At 38.9% G+C, this 15,736-nt stretch overlaps 3 non-coding genes and 1 pseudogene across 3 annotated transcripts; all 4 read right to left on the minus strand.

Moving 5' to 3' along the window:
• Positions 1 to 1,745: 1,745 nt before the first annotated feature.
• Positions 1,746 to 1,910, minus strand: LOC135764311 (U1 spliceosomal RNA). The gene has a single exon (XR_010539865.1). It is a non-coding gene; the product is annotated as a U1 spliceosomal RNA (small nuclear RNA).
• Positions 1,911 to 2,695: 785 nt separating this feature from the next.
• Positions 2,696 to 2,886, minus strand: LOC135764635 (U2 spliceosomal RNA). Its single transcript, XR_010540161.1, has one exon. It is a non-coding gene; the product is annotated as a U2 spliceosomal RNA (small nuclear RNA).
• A 5,674-nt stretch (positions 2,887 to 8,560) lies between these two features.
• On the minus strand, positions 8,561 to 8,725 carry LOC135764700 (U1 spliceosomal RNA). The gene has a single exon (XR_010540218.1). It is a non-coding gene; the product is annotated as a U1 spliceosomal RNA (small nuclear RNA).
• Positions 8,726 to 9,510: 785 nt separating this feature from the next.
• Positions 9,511 to 9,683, minus strand: LOC135764548 (U2 spliceosomal RNA; annotated as a pseudogene).
• Positions 9,684 to 15,736: the final 6,053 nt, after the last annotated feature.

Here is a 15,736-nt window from a genome sequence, read left to right on the forward strand (position 1 = left end):
AATAAAACAGTATGAACCTTACCTGTTATAAAGGGAATGAAGCTTACGGTATGGTGCTTACCTGCAGAAATAAATAAAGTACAATAAGAACACACAGAACTTCAATTTTCAAAATTATTTTAACATTAAATGATGATTATTTTACTGGTTTACCTGTTTGTGATTACCACAGGATCCCGTCACCTGGCTGCGGTCTTCATTTGGTGAACGGTTCTTCACTCATAATTGACCTATACAAGAAATAGAGAAGAATAATAAGCAATTCTGCTTTTACATGTAGATGTGTGCCCCAAGAACACAGACACACCGGCTCCAAAAAGTTTAAACAGTACACATTTCTGTTATTTTAATGTGGCAAATGTGTCAGCTTTAAAAGAAGCATACATTACCTTTTAAAGAGGAAATAAATACCTTTTGCATGAAATACCTTTACTCCCAGCATAAGCAAGCAATTTTCAAAATGCTTTTAAAAGTAAATAGTGATTATTTTACTTGTTTACCTGTTTGTGATTACCATGGAATCCTGTCACCATCATTTTTAAGCTTGTAAAGCAAATAATGAAATATTGACTTAGTAGGAAAAAATATTTTGGAAGTATCGTGATAAATGATGAAGAAAATATTTTGCAAAGTGATGGTTAGCACACGGTTGATGGTACCTATTAAATTCCATCATATTTTTTTATTCCTACTATGGAAGTCAATGGTGACTATCTGCTGTGGGTTTACCATCATTCCTCAAAATACCTTCTTTTGTGTTACTCAGAAAAAAACTAATCCTCGTGTTGTTGTAAGCCTGTATGCATGAGTAAATGATGACAGAATTATCATCATAAATTGAAATATCCCTTTAAACTGTATTTCCCCCCTTAAACCTAAACTTATTTTCCTACAGCAAGTCATTTAGGTAATCAAGAAAATACTTTACCCGTTGTCTTTGTGAGTTAAACAAATACAGCTACGCTTCCAGGTCTGTCGACGTTGCTGTGGTTTTTCGACAGCTGTAGTATGAAGGGTAGCGAATGAATGAATACATTGCAAAAAATCATTTCTTACTTGTTATTTCGAACTGTTTTAACTATACAAATATCTAGAAAGTCTTAAAATAAGATGCATTTTTTGATGAGCAAAATGCCCTAAGAAAATAAACCTAGCCTTTAGGGAGAAAAAACTCAGAATTTGGGCTTAAAACAAGCAAATAAATCTGCCAAAGGGGTAAGAAACAAATCTAGATATAAACACTTAATTCAAGAAAAATTGTCGTAGCCCATTGGCAGATTTGTTGGCTTGTTTAATGTACATGCATGTACAATATTTCAATTTGTCTTGTATTTATTAGCATTTTGTATTGCCCAACGCTGTCTAGGTTGTTTAACTGTTGTCATTTTCTTATAAAAGCCTTTATAATTTATTAGTTTGGATGATTGCCATTCCCGAGAACCTCTTATATTGGAAGTAAAAGAATCATCTAAGCATTATTTTGTGCTCTTAGACATGTAGCCGTTTGATTGTGGTTCTATTTAATGGCTAGTCTATTCGTTTGGAATGGTCAAACGGCTATTAGATTTTCACTGACAGCCCAAATTAAGCCTTGTTTTAGCCTAGACACTTATTCGCTGTCTATTAAAAGTTATGTAGTCGTTGAATAGCCGCTTTTTTGATGACTAATGTATTCTTGGGCCGTGGTTAGACGTCTCTTGGATTTTACGTAAAACGACAAGCGAATCTATTTTTAACACAAAGGTCAGGGGAGAGCGCGAACGCAGTCCCCCACTATCAGAAATTTTGCAGTCGAGATTCCCACATTTGGGGAATTCGCAAAGGGTCAGCCCAACCGGAGTGCAATGGCTGAGCCTCGCCCTGGGTGAACCACCTTCATGATCATGGTGTCTCCCCTGCCAGGTAAGTATGAGCGACACCCTTTGAGGCCAGACGGCCGCATCTTCCTGTGACCGATCACATCGACGGCGCCCCCGGAGGCCGTCCGACTAACATTTCATTTACTGTGTGTGACCAGGTGGAAAGCGCACGAAGCCACGTCTGAGACCAAACATTCTTCGAGATCTACCCTGTTTTTATTCCGTTTCCAGCCCGGTTGAACCGTGTAGAGTGAAATATGTGAAACAATTTAAATCAAATGGATTTAAATTGCGCATTCAAATATATGGTTTCGTTATTACAAAGTAACTTTACGTGGAATAGAAACAAAAAAAAATGTACAGAGCAATCAAGAAACAACGAAAGCATAGCAATTTTAGAACGTGGATAAATAAAAACACAGGGCTCAATGACTTACCCGTTGTCGTTGTGAGTTAAACAAGTACAGCTATGCTTCCAGGTCTGTCGACGTTGCTGTGGTTTTTCGACAGCTGTAGTATGAAGGGTAGTGAAAAAAGTTTTCAGGTGTTTTTAACATTCCAATCGGTCTCGTTCGCTTTTGTTGCGCCTTCAGCTGTGTCGAGGATGTTTAATTCGTCCTCGTATCACCTCCGCAAACTTGTAAAGAAATTAATTAAATACATTACAAAAACATTTCTTTATCAGCGTGTTCATTTCCACGCAAGCTTTTCGTTAAACCAATAAAGCCAACGAAATCACAGCAATTTTAAAACACACGGATTAGAAAAAACACCGTCATTCACGCACAAAAGAAGCAAATTCTTTTTTTTATACTTGACTTATTTATCCCCGAGATGGGGAGCGCACCATTCATGGAAACACTGCAATACCATGTTGATGCATGGAGTGGAAGGAGCAAGCTCCGCTTCCATTTCCGAAGGTCAAAAATCCATTTAACATATAGTCCCCGGATAGGAGACGTATCAGACATTAAACTGATAAGAACAGATACTACACTTGATCTTAGCCAAAAGGCCGAGAAGCGATACCGGAATAGACGCAGCCAAAGGGGGAGCCGGCGAAGGCGCTGGCTTTTGGGGTGGAGGCTAGCGGGCATTTAACTCTATACGTTCTCATTGTATAACCCAGAGGTAGAACGTTGAGCTAGCAAATCAGAAGTTCATGTTTTAATGCAGGATCTGATCCACGCTCATGAGAGAGAGAGAGAGAGAGAGAGATAGAGAGAATTTAGAATTTTCAAAAAACCTTTATTACAAATTAAAACATTTTCATAACCTCAAATCAGAAAAAACAAAGAAAAAAATATATATAGTAACGGAAATAACAAAAAATAAGCCAACATAGGAGCAAAGAACAAATCATCTTCAATAACCAGACACAGAGCTCCTCCATAATACCAAATCAATTCAAAAGAAAGAAGATCATTCATTGCTTTAAAGTATCTAAAACCAATAAGGATTCTAGATTTAACTTATTTTAAAAACTGCTAATGTATCATGGCTTCCGGGTCTGTCAACGTTGCTGTGGTTTTTCGACAGCTGTAATATGAAGGGTAGAGTGAAAAAAAATATTTAAGTGTTTTGAACATCCCAATTTGTTCGTTTACTTAGTATTTTCTTAATGTTTTCGAGTTAAAAAATAATTCTTAAATCGAGATACATTTACTTAATAAGCAAAGTGGCTTAGAATTTAAGTCTTGTTTACTGAAATAAATTCTAAAATGTAATAGGTTAAGGCTTAAAACAAGTAAAAATATCTGCCAGTGGGGTAAGAAAAATAAACCTAAATTGAGTTTATTATTGAATTAAGTTGAAACTAGAATTAAGTTTATTTTTCTTACCCCGCTGGCAGATATTTTTTATTTGTTTTAAATATAAACCTGTTGATTTTTATAATTTATTTCAATTATTTTACAAAGTATGCGATCTGATTTTTTTAATCGCGGTGTTTCTTTTATTCCTCGTTTCTTTTCCGTGCATTTGCTTTATTTATTTATTTTTGCTTGTTGCATTTAAATGCACATTTGATTTGTTGCCACATTATTATGTGTTAATGTATTTTTTAACATGTTTATCAACAAAAAGTGCGTTATTATAATTAATTATATAGCTGTGAAATATATACAAGAATTCCCAGCAAAAACAAAACGTTTTTATAACAATTTTCTATTACAATACATAATATCTTAAGCCACTTTGCTTACCAAGTAAATGTATCTCCATTTAAGCATTGTCAGATATTCACTAGAAAACAAGACAAAAACAGTAAGTAAGATATTAATTTACTTTTTTCTTTCAAACATAAATTTACAGACGGCTGGAAATTTTTAATAAAATAACTAGCCATACCTATTCGGGTCTGCTCCCGTTTGCTGTGATGACGGGGGACTTAGTCCAAAGCACATTTTGAGGAATACTTACACATTTTACTTCTTATTTCTTTGAAATTAATTATGCATACACTATGGATTAAAAATGTCCCGACTGCGAACCTGATAAAACCCAGGTAAAAAGCAAATACAAATAAACCATTTTGATTTAGCAAAAGTTTACAAATAAATGCACTCCTTGCACACAACAAGCACGTCTAGTTACCATTCATATTTTGCGTGATTTAAGTTTCGTCGCATACATTTTGGAAGGCACACGATAAAAACAAAATAAGGCTTTTAATGTATGCCGACCTCATTCTCCGTTGAGGGCTTATCAATCATAATAAACGCTGTTAACTCTTCTCATTGAATGGTCTAAATCCAATGCTGGTAAAGAAATCAAATGTGCATTTAAACGCAACAAGCAAGCCGTAAAGCAATGGATGCAGGCAAACAAACGAGGAATAGCACATACACCACGATTAGATCATCGGGTCGCATACTTTGGAATTAATAAGAAATAATTATTCAGTCTAAAGAAATAAGAAGTAAAATGTCTAAGTATTTCTCCAAATGTGCACACTCATTACAATAAACGGGAGCAGACACGAATAGTTATGTATGTCTCGTTATTTTATTTAAAATTGATAAGCTGTCTAACATATGATATATTTTGATAATACGAAATGCTAAAAAAATAATATAACACCAATCGACAATATCTGTTATTGTTATTTTTACAAGTAAATTCATGTGTAGGAGAAAACAAAGCAGCTGTCAGTCCATACTATATTGAGTGGCCATCGTAGTGGTGCAACCTGAACGATGTTTTCCCTACTTCCGGTCAAAGCCGCCATTTTGTGAAATAGGCATATAGGTGACGCTGGAGCACGCGGCCATTGTCTCTGTTCAACAAAACAAGTATATATATACACATACGCATATTTTTCCTCAATCAATCACCGAATACAAGGTGCAATTCGATGCCAACTGACCCTTCTCTCTGGTTTCATGTTTGTAAGGAAAATTAAGGGGGAAATTACGATAGCATTTCAGCCAAACATTCATTCGTGCCACGCTGCTTTTCTTTGAACGAAAAAAAACCCTCTGCTCCCCCTACACAATTTCTTCTCCTGTTATTTTATGCTTAAAACAAGCAAATAAATCTGACTACAGGGTAAGAAAAAATTCGTGAACTTTTCCCATAAACACTTAATTCAAGAAAAATTGTCCCACCCCACTGGCCATTTTTTATCCACAATACACATTCGATGTCTGCAGGCACCATTGTCTTTGTTCAACGCAAACAATTCTGTTGCGTTTTTCTTTGAACGAAGTGCTCCGCCTAGATAATTTGACCCATATTCACATGGGTTTGTTTCTCGTTTTTTTTCTTTGAGAACAATCTATATAGCGCCTTCCACAATCGTTTTGGTGTTAGCTTTACGTAAAATAGAAACACAGAAAAGTACTGAGCGATGGAGAGACCACGAACGCGGAACGTATTATGGACCACGGACTGGCAAACAAACTGGCAACCACGCACTAAAGAAGCAAACTCTGATTTTAAACTCACCTTATTTGTCCCCGGAAAGCGCCAGAGTCGATGCACGGAGTGGACGGAACAAGCCTCGCTTCCATAGCCGAAGGTCAAAAATCCATTTAAACGTGTAGTCCCCGGTGTCCACTCGATCTTACCCAAAAAGCCGAGAAGCGATACCGCAATGGCATCCGGAGAAGGCGCTGGCTGTCGGGATGGAGGTTAGCGGGTCAGAGGTCCGGCACTGAAGGTCTGCGTTCATTATTCACCGTGTGCATTTCACTCTATATCCACTTTCTAATGTATAGCACTTGATAAGGATTAACAGTTTAAAAACAGAAATGCAAGACATCAGAAAATACATTTATTTTTTACTTTCATAACATGAGAGGTGTCATACAATAACAAATATGAGCTTTAAAATCACATTCCTAAGTTAAAAATATACATAAAAATAGATATATGGATCATTACACAAATCACTACTCAAAGGACCTATGTTAAATAACTGCTTCAATATTAATTAACAATAACATTTGGCCAAGGCAGTCCTTGTAAATAGACATATAAATAGACAAATAAAATCATGACATATATGCCGTAGAGCCTGAGATAGAGAAAAATAATAAGGAATTCTGCTTTTACTACCATCTCAGAAATATTGCCAGAATTAGAGGTTTTGTCTCAAGACAGGACTTAGAGAAACTTGTTCATGCTTTCATCACCAGCAGGGCCGATTATTGCAATGGTCAATGGATTTAAAAAGTACTGTTTCTTGTTTAAAAACCACTTCATGGCTACAATACATGACAGATATGCTAATCGAATATGAAACCGATTACTCGGATCAATAGGATCAGGTCATTTAGAAAAAACAAGGGTTCACTCAAAACAAGGTGCCTCAGCATTCAGTTATTATCAGCTTTCAGAAGAGATCAGATGTGCTTCAACAGTAGACACTTTTAAATCTAGATTAAAAACACATCAGTTTAACTTTGCATTTACTGAATGATTTAAAACAGTACGAATAAAACAGTACAAAAGAATAAAACAGTATGAACCTTACCTGTTATAAAGGGAATGAAGCTTACGGTATGGTGCTTACCTGCAGAAATAAATAAAGTACAATAAGAACACACAGAACTTCAATTTTCAAAATTATTTTAACATTAAATGATGATTATTTTACTGGTTTACCTGTTTGTGATTACCACAGGATCCCGTCACCTGGCTGCGGTCTTCATTTGGTGAACGGTTCTTCACTCATAATTGACCTATACAAGAAATAGAGAAGAATAATAAGCAATTCTGCTTTTACATGTAGATGTGTGCCCCAAGAACACAGACACACCGGCTCCAAAAAGTTTAAACAGTACACATTTCTGTTATTTTAATGTGGCAAATGTGTCAGCTTTAAAAGAAGCATACATTACCTTTTAAAGAGGAAATAAATACCTTTTGCATGAAATACCTTTACTCCCAGCATAAGCAAGCAATTTTCAAAATGCTTTTAAAAGTAAATAGTGATTATTTTACTTGTTTACCTGTTTGTGATTACCATGGAATCCTGTCACCATCATTTTTAAGCTTGTAAAGCAAATAATGAAATATTGACTTAGTAGGAAAAAATATTTTGGAAGTATCGTGATAAATGATGAAGAAAATATTTTGCAAAGTGATGGTTAGCACACGGTTGATGGTACCTATTAAATTCCATCATATTTTTTTATTCCTACTATGGAAGTCAATGGTGACTATCTGCTGTGGGTTTACCATCATTCCTCAAAATACCTTCTTTTGTGTTACTCAGAAAAAAACTAATCCTCGTGTTGTTGTAAGCCTGTATGCATGAGTAAATGATGACAGAATTATCATCATAAATTGAAATATCCCTTTAAACTGTATTTCCCCCCTTAAACCTAAACTTATTTTCCTACAGCAAGTCATTTAGGTAATCAAGAAAATACTTTACCCGTTGTCTTTGTGAGTTAAACAAATACAGCTACGCTTCCAGGTCTGTCGACGTTGCTGTGGTTTTTCGACAGCTGTAGTATGAAGGGTAGCGAATGAATGAATACATTGCAAAAAATCATTTCTTACTTGTTATTTCGAACTGTTTTAACTATACAAATATCTAGAAAGTCTTAAAATAAGATGCATTTTTTGATGAGCAAAATGCCCTAAGAAAATAAACCTAGCCTTTAGGGAGAAAAAACTCAGAATTTGGGCTTAAAACAAGCAAATAAATCTGCCAAAGGGGTAAGAAACAAATCTAGATATAAACACTTAATTCAAGAAAAATTGTCGTAGCCCATTGGCAGATTTGTTGGCTTGTTTAATGTACATGCATGTACAATATTTCAATTTGTCTTGTATTTATTAGCATTTTGTATTGCCCAACGCTGTCTAGGTTGTTTAACTGTTGTCATTTTCTTATAAAAGCCTTTATAATTTATTAGTTTGGATGATTGCCATTCCCGAGAACCTCTTATATTGGAAGTAAAAGAATCATCTAAGCATTATTTTGTGCTCTTAGACATGTAGCCGTTTGATTGTGGTTCTATTTAATGGCTAGTCTATTCGTTTGGAATGGTCAAACGGCTATTAGATTTTCACTGACAGCCCAAATTAAGCCTTGTTTTAGCCTAGACACTTATTCGCTGTCTATTAAAAGTTATGTAGTCGTTGAATAGCCGCTTTTTTGATGACTAATGTATTCTTGGGCCGTGGTTAGACGTCTCTTGGATTTTACGTAAAACGACAAGCGAATCTATTTTTAACACAAAGGTCAGGGGAGAGCGCGAACGCAGTCCCCCACTATCAGAAATTTTGCAGTCGAGATTCCCACATTTGGGGAATTCGCAAAGGGTCAGCCCAACCGGAGTGCAATGGCTGAGCCTCGCCCTGGGTGAACCACCTTCATGATCATGGTGTCTCCCCTGCCAGGTAAGTATGAGCGACACCCTTTGAGGCCAGACGGCCGCATCTTCCTGTGACCGATCACATCGACGGCGCCCCCGGAGGCCGTCCGACTAACATTTCATTTACTGTGTGTGACCAGGTGGAAAGCGCACGAAGCCACGTCTGAGACCAAACATTCTTCGAGATCTACCCTGTTTTTATTCCGTTTCCAGCCCGGTTGAACCGTGTAGAGTGAAATATGTGAAACAATTTAAATCAAATGGATTTAAATTGCGCATTCAAATATATGGTTTCGTTATTACAAAGTAACTTTACGTGGAATAGAAACAAAAAAAAATGTACAGAGCAATCAAGAAACAACGAAAGCATAGCAATTTTAGAACGTGGATAAATAAAAACACAGGGCTCAATGACTTACCCGTTGTCGTTGTGAGTTAAACAAGTACAGCTATGCTTCCAGGTCTGTCGACGTTGCTGTGGTTTTTCGACAGCTGTAGTATGAAGGGTAGTGAAAAAAGTTTTCAGGTGTTTTTAACATTCCAATCGGTCTCGTTCGCTTTTGTTGCGCCTTCAGCTGTGTCGAGGATGTTTAATTCGTCCTCGTATCACCTCCGCAAACTTGTAAAGAAATTAATTAAATACATTACAAAAACATTTCTTTATCAGCGTGTTCATTTCCACGCAAGCTTTTCGTTAAACCAATAAAGCCAACGAAATCACAGCAATTTTAAAACACACGGATTAGAAAAAACACCGTCATTCACGCACAAAAGAAGCAAATTCTTTTTTTTATACTTGACTTATTTATCCCCGAGATGGGGAGCGCACCATTCATGGAAACACTGCAATACCATGTTGATGCATGGAGTGGAAGGAGCAAGCTCCGCTTCCATTTCCGAAGGTCAAAAATCCATTTAACATATAGTCCCCGGATAGGAGACGTATCAGACATTAAACTGATAAGAACAGATTTTTTTCTTTCGAAAATTTTTTATTGTCATCACATCTTTTTTCAAAAACAAACATGGCTTTAAAGAAACACTCACATTCACAGTCACAGTCATTTATATCAATAAAATATCTTTAAAACGTCAGACAATAAATAACATTTAAGACTTTTTTAAAGAGATGGGACTATTAAAATCTTTTCTGGGTGTTAAAAGGGTAAAAAGCCAATGAGTTTAAGAATAAAACAATGCATGAAATAAAGTTTTTAACAATTGTAAAACAACAACCTAAAATTTTTTTTTAAAAAGTCCTTTATTGTCCAGGGCCGGGGTGAGCCCTTACCAACGTGGCCCTCACCCCACTCTACAGAACAAACTTTTTTTTATTTTTTTCTTGGTGCCCAGCGGAGATCCCCACCCTCCGGCCCGCTGGCCCGCTGTTCCCGTAGCCGGTGGTGGTCTGGGTGCATCTACGGGCAGCCAGGCACGGTGGCAAGCTGGGACCTCCCTGTGTGGCCCCGGCCCCTTCGTCCGAATGATTATGTCCGGTGCCCCTGCAACACCGTTCTGACCATCCGCTCGCGTGCGTGGAGGGGCACCGTAACACGTTTCCCCACCAGCAGGTTCCTGGTGGTCCAGATGGTGTCCTTAATGGCATTTAGGGTGAGCCAGAGCGAGGTGAACTCTTGTGCTGACAACACCCTCAGGCCCCGACCCACCCCCAGGACTGCGAGCTTGTAGTCCATCTGGACCCCACCTGCTGGCAGGCACGGGAAAAACAGGGGACCGGTTCTGGCCCACAGGTCCCTCGCATTACCGCACTCCCAGAGCAGATGTCGAACAGTCTCCGGTAGATTACACCCAGTCTGTGGACAGACTGGGTTCTTGGCCATACCCCGGGAGTGCATTACCGCCCTGACTGGGAGGATCTCATGGGCCACCAACCACGCCAAATCTTTGTGTCTGTTCTGAAGAGCGGGGTGGGCAGTGTTCCTCCATACTTGTTTGGCCTCCTCTAAAGTGAGGCCTGGAACTGGGCTCACTGACTCCCGGTCCTGTACAAGAGAGACAAGAGATTTGTGATTTGTTAAAATATTTACATCTTGAGTCTCTAAAATGTATTTCTTTAAAAATGTCTTGATAAAACTGTACTGTTGGGGCAAATTAAAAGATACTGGAGTTTTTAAATCAACTGGTAAAACTTTTAAGAATCTCAGGTAGGACCCCATCCAATATCTGACCATAGCTGTCGTCTTGTTCTCGTTGGATGGGGTCACTGCATAACTAATGTGCAGGGCAGTAAATCGGCTTGTTAAAAACAGTCGTGGGTCTGGGAGGCCTATCCCACCATTTTCTGGTCTTTTCTTTACGACCTCTCTCTTTAGACGTTCCCATTTGGACCCCCACAGGAAATAAAACACGGCCCTCTCCAGGTCTGTAAAAAATTGTTTAGTAGGACTAAAAACAGAACATACAAGTAAAAGCAATGGTAAAATTACAGCTTTAAAAATCAGCACTTTTCCATGTAATGTCAACTGTCTTTGTCCCCAAAACCCCAGTCTTTTCCTAACTTTCCCTAACAAGTCAGTCCAGTTTCCCCGTCCACCACCCTCCTTGTCAAATTTAACTCCTAAAATTTTAAGGTCTGTTTCTTTAAAATCCACATCCAGTCCTCCTGTGTCAATGTTCCCCCACGGCCCGAAGAGCAGGGCCTCAGACTTACTTCTGTTAAGTTTAGCGCCTGAGGCCCGACCGTACCAGTCAGTCAAGTCCATTGCTCTTCGTAAAGATAAAACATCAGTTGTTAAAAGGGTTACGTCATCCATATATAAAACACAGGTCGCTGTCAGTCCACCAGTCCCAGGCACGTCTAGTCCTTTAATCCATTTATCCCTTCTCAAGATCTGTGCCAGTGGTTCCATACATGCCACATACAGGAGGGGAGATAAAGGACACCCCTGACGGACGCCGCTGCATATATTTACAGCTTGGGAAAGATGCCCGTTAACTAGAATTCTGCTGACTAAGCCGTTGTACAGCAATCCCACCCAAGCTATGAATCTCCCTGGGAAACCCATTTTTTCCAGTACCTGAAACAGGTACTTGTGCGAGACCCGGTCGAATGCTTTTTCAAAATCTAAATTTAGGACTGCTAGCCGAATGTTTCTGTCTCTCGCAAAACAGATGGCATCTCTAATCAGCACTAGACTGTCCGTGATCTTTCTCCCAGGCACAGCACATGCTTGATCCGGGTGGATTATGTCCTCTAAAACAGTAGACATTCGTGTTGCTAAAATTTTACTAAAAAGTTTAATGTCAAAATTTAAAAGTGTGATTGGTCGCCACGTCTTAAGGTCAGTCTTGTCTCCTTTCTTATGTAAAAGTGAAACTATCCCTATTCTGAAGCTGTCAGGAAGTTTGTCTAGAGTCTCAAATTCCTTAAAAACAGTCAATAAATCATGTGCTAAAATATCCCAAAACGTCACATAAAACTCCAGGGGGAGTCCATCCATTCCTGGGGACTTCCCTCGTTTAAAACCTTTAAGAGCAGTATGTAATTCTAAAATGGTTAAATCTTGAGATAAAAACACATTTTCACAACTTACCTTTTTTTCCACAAACTCCAAAACTTCCTTTATTGTCTCGTTTTCTACTTCTTTATTGCAATATAAACTTTCATAGAATTCTGTCACTCCATTTAAAATTTCTTTTGTTGTATGCACTTCCCTCCCATCTGTTTTAAGTGATGTTATTGCTTTAGCCTTTGTAACAATCTTCTTAAAAAAATATCTGGTGCATTTTTCCCCTTCCTCAATATCTCTTTCTCTACTTCTTAAAATTACTCCTTTGCTTTGAGTTTCACTTAAGGCTGACATTTCCTCTTTAACATCTTTAATTTCTTGACTAAAATCCAATCCTTCATTTAAAAGATTAAAATACCTCTGCAGTCTTTTTTGCAGCCCCATCATGCGTCTTTTCTCCCTGTCTTTTTTCATCTTTCCTATTTTTCTAAAAAATTGCCTTGTCCTGTGTTTTACCATCTCCCACCATTGTGCACGTGAATCATAAAAGTCTTGGAGGGTCTGCCATTGGCTAAACTGCTCCCTGTATTGTCTAGCTACCTCGTCATCCTCGAGAAGGGAACAGTTCAGCTTCCACAGCCCTCCCCCTACCGTCACACCAGTGGGCAGTGAAAGGGTGCAAGACAGCATCATGTGATCAGAAAAGAAAAGGGGGGTCAATGTAGCATCGGTTGGCGGGCAGTCTCTTGTAAAAACATAGTCGATTCGAGAGGCTTTAGTGCCATCACCACTGAACCAGGTGAAGCCCTCCTCTCTCTGATGCATTAGTTTAAAACAGTCGACTAACTTAAAATCTCTCACTAAACCCTGCAATAAAACCGATGTTTTATCTACCTTAAAATCTTCCCCTACCCTCTTCCTATCCTTTTGGCTTAAAACACAATTAAAATCCCCTGCCACCACCAGGGGAGCCCTACCTAGCATGTGAGGCTGCAAAACCTCTAAAAGTTCATGCCTTTCATTTTTATCTGTAAAACCATACACGTTGAGAATCTTAAAATCCCTGTCTAAAAAAGTCAGATTTGTTAAAATGGCCCGTCCGTCCCTCACCACCGTGCTGCCCTTCACCAAGATATTAGGATTATTTATTAAAATTGCAACACCATCTGATTTATTAAAATTTGATCCGCTCCACAGTGAGGGTCCTGGGGTCCATAGTTCCTCCCACCTTCTATAATTAGTTAAAAAGGGCAGAGAACACTCTTGCAATAAAAACACATCTGACTTAAAAGACTTTAAAAGGGATAAAACACTCTGTGCTCGGATGTTAGTCCTCACACTTCTCACATTGATTGTAGAGACAGTGAGGGCCATGAGCAGTAAGGTTTTAAAAAGCATGAACTTTAAAAGAGAAACATTATCCAAATAAAACTACAGGTAATTTAAAATCATAAAATTTCTTGGGAAACTTGCTCTTCCTTTATCCCCACGGTATTGGAGACAGGAGAGCAGACAATTTGTTCCAGAGGAACCACAGAGACACTCTCTTGTGGCTCCTTGGGCGATGATGTTCTTAGCCTAATTTGAAGAAAAGAGACCTCATTGGGGGATTCTTGGGGCCACACACGATCCAGATCTTCCAAAGAGGAACTATTTGGTTGCTGTGTGGCCCGAAGCTTTTTCTCCTCTGTCTTGGACAAAGGAGATCCCGCAGGCCTTTTCTGCACTTGAGCACTTGGGAGTGAACAATCGGTTTTACTCCCACTAGAATCAGTACTCACCTCAGGCACAGTGATCATGCTGGAAACTGTTTCATCACTTTCATTGTCTTTCTCTTCCTCCCCAAGTTCCTTTAAAACATTTGACTCCGCCCCTGGGGCCACCCCACATCCTCCATCTTGCCCAATCCCTGAAGCTGGCTGGGATTTTGAATTTCCCGCCAAAACCTCAGGGACCGCCTCCTCCTCCCTTTGTTCTTGTGTTTGTTGGCCATGTGGGGCGGCCATCTTGGGTGCCTTAAGCTTGTTGGCAAAGCTTTTTGGGCAATCTCTGTAGAGATGGTTTGAATCTCCACAAAGATTGCACCTCCTGCCATTGGTACATTCTTCAAAAGTATGACCAGTTTCTCTGCACTTCCCACATATTAATTCCTGGCATGCTTCAGCGAGATGCCCCATACTTCCACACTTCCTACACAGTTTGGGCATCCCCTGATAGTGAATGTAGCCCCTGTTTTCTCCCAGCACAATCATTGAAGGCAGATGTCTCAGGCCTAGGTAGCCCCCAGCGTCCTCCCATTGTTTGATGGGAATTCGCCAGGAGCAGTTCCAAATGCCATCCTCATCAAGCACTTTGATAGGCGGGCCACGAACAGTGCAAAATCTACCCAGCCAAACACAAATGTCTTCTCCAGTCACTGTTTCATTAAACATCCTGACAATCACAGTTTTAAGTGTGTTATCAGAAAGCCTTTCCACAGTAAACATAGAAAACTGGGCCTTTACAACCTCAAATCTTTGCCAGAAATCAATAAGCAATGAAGCACTATTAAAACTCAAATCAAAGCCTTTGTTAAAAGGCAACGTCATCAAACAATTAATATCTGTAGCTTTGAAGTTGAGGGCTTTTTGGACAAACTTCCTGGAGAAGTCAAGACGTGACATCCCCAGGAGCTTACCCTCAACTTCTTTAAATATAAACCGCACGCTGTGGTGCCTCCGCACGCCGGCACGAGCAGCCGACATGTTGGAGGCACCAACAGCTTAAAATATACTAAAACACACTAAAACCAATAAACAATTTAAAAATTCAAACTTACCTTAAAACGATCGTTGCACAAATACAGAGTCTTCTTTAAAACCTGAAAAATAAATAAGTAAAAGCAAAAGCAAGCGAAAAAAGCAAGCAAAAGCAAAAGCAATATATACCTCTTCACAGATATGTGGTTTAAGCTATAGGTAAGCAAAAACCCAGAAACCTGCAATGAGGCGATCACTCCCCCTTGTGGCCAGACACTTGATCTTAGCCAAAAGGCCGAGAAGCGATACCGGAATAGACGCAGCCAAAGGGGGAGCCGGCGAAGGCGCTGGCTTTTGGGGTGGAGGCTAGCGGGCATTTAACTCTATACGTTCTCATTGTATAACCCAGAGGTAGAACGTTGAGCTAGCAAATCAGAAGTTCATGTTTTAATGCAGGATCTGATCCACGCTCATGAGAGAGAGAGAGAGAGAGAGAGAGATAGAGAGAATTTAGAATTTTCAAAAAACCTTTATTACAAATTAAAACATTTTCATAACCTCAAATCAGAAAAAACAAAGAAAAATATATATATAGTAACGGAAATAACAAAAAAATAAGCCAACATAGGAGCAAAGAACAAATCATCTTCAATAACCAGACACAGAGCTCCTCCATAATACCAAATCAATTCAAAAGAAAGAAGATCATTCATTGCTTTAAAGTATCTAAAACCAATAAGGATTCTAGATTTAACTTATTTTAAAAACTGCTAATGTATCATGGCTTCCGGGTCTGTCAACGTTGCTGTGGTTTTTCGACAGCTGTAATATGAAGG

This window comes from Paramisgurnus dabryanus, chromosome 9, assembly GCF_030506205.2.
Source record: "Paramisgurnus dabryanus chromosome 9, PD_genome_1.1, whole genome shotgun sequence".
Taxonomy (NCBI): Eukaryota; Metazoa; Chordata; class Actinopteri; order Cypriniformes; family Cobitidae; genus Paramisgurnus; species Paramisgurnus dabryanus.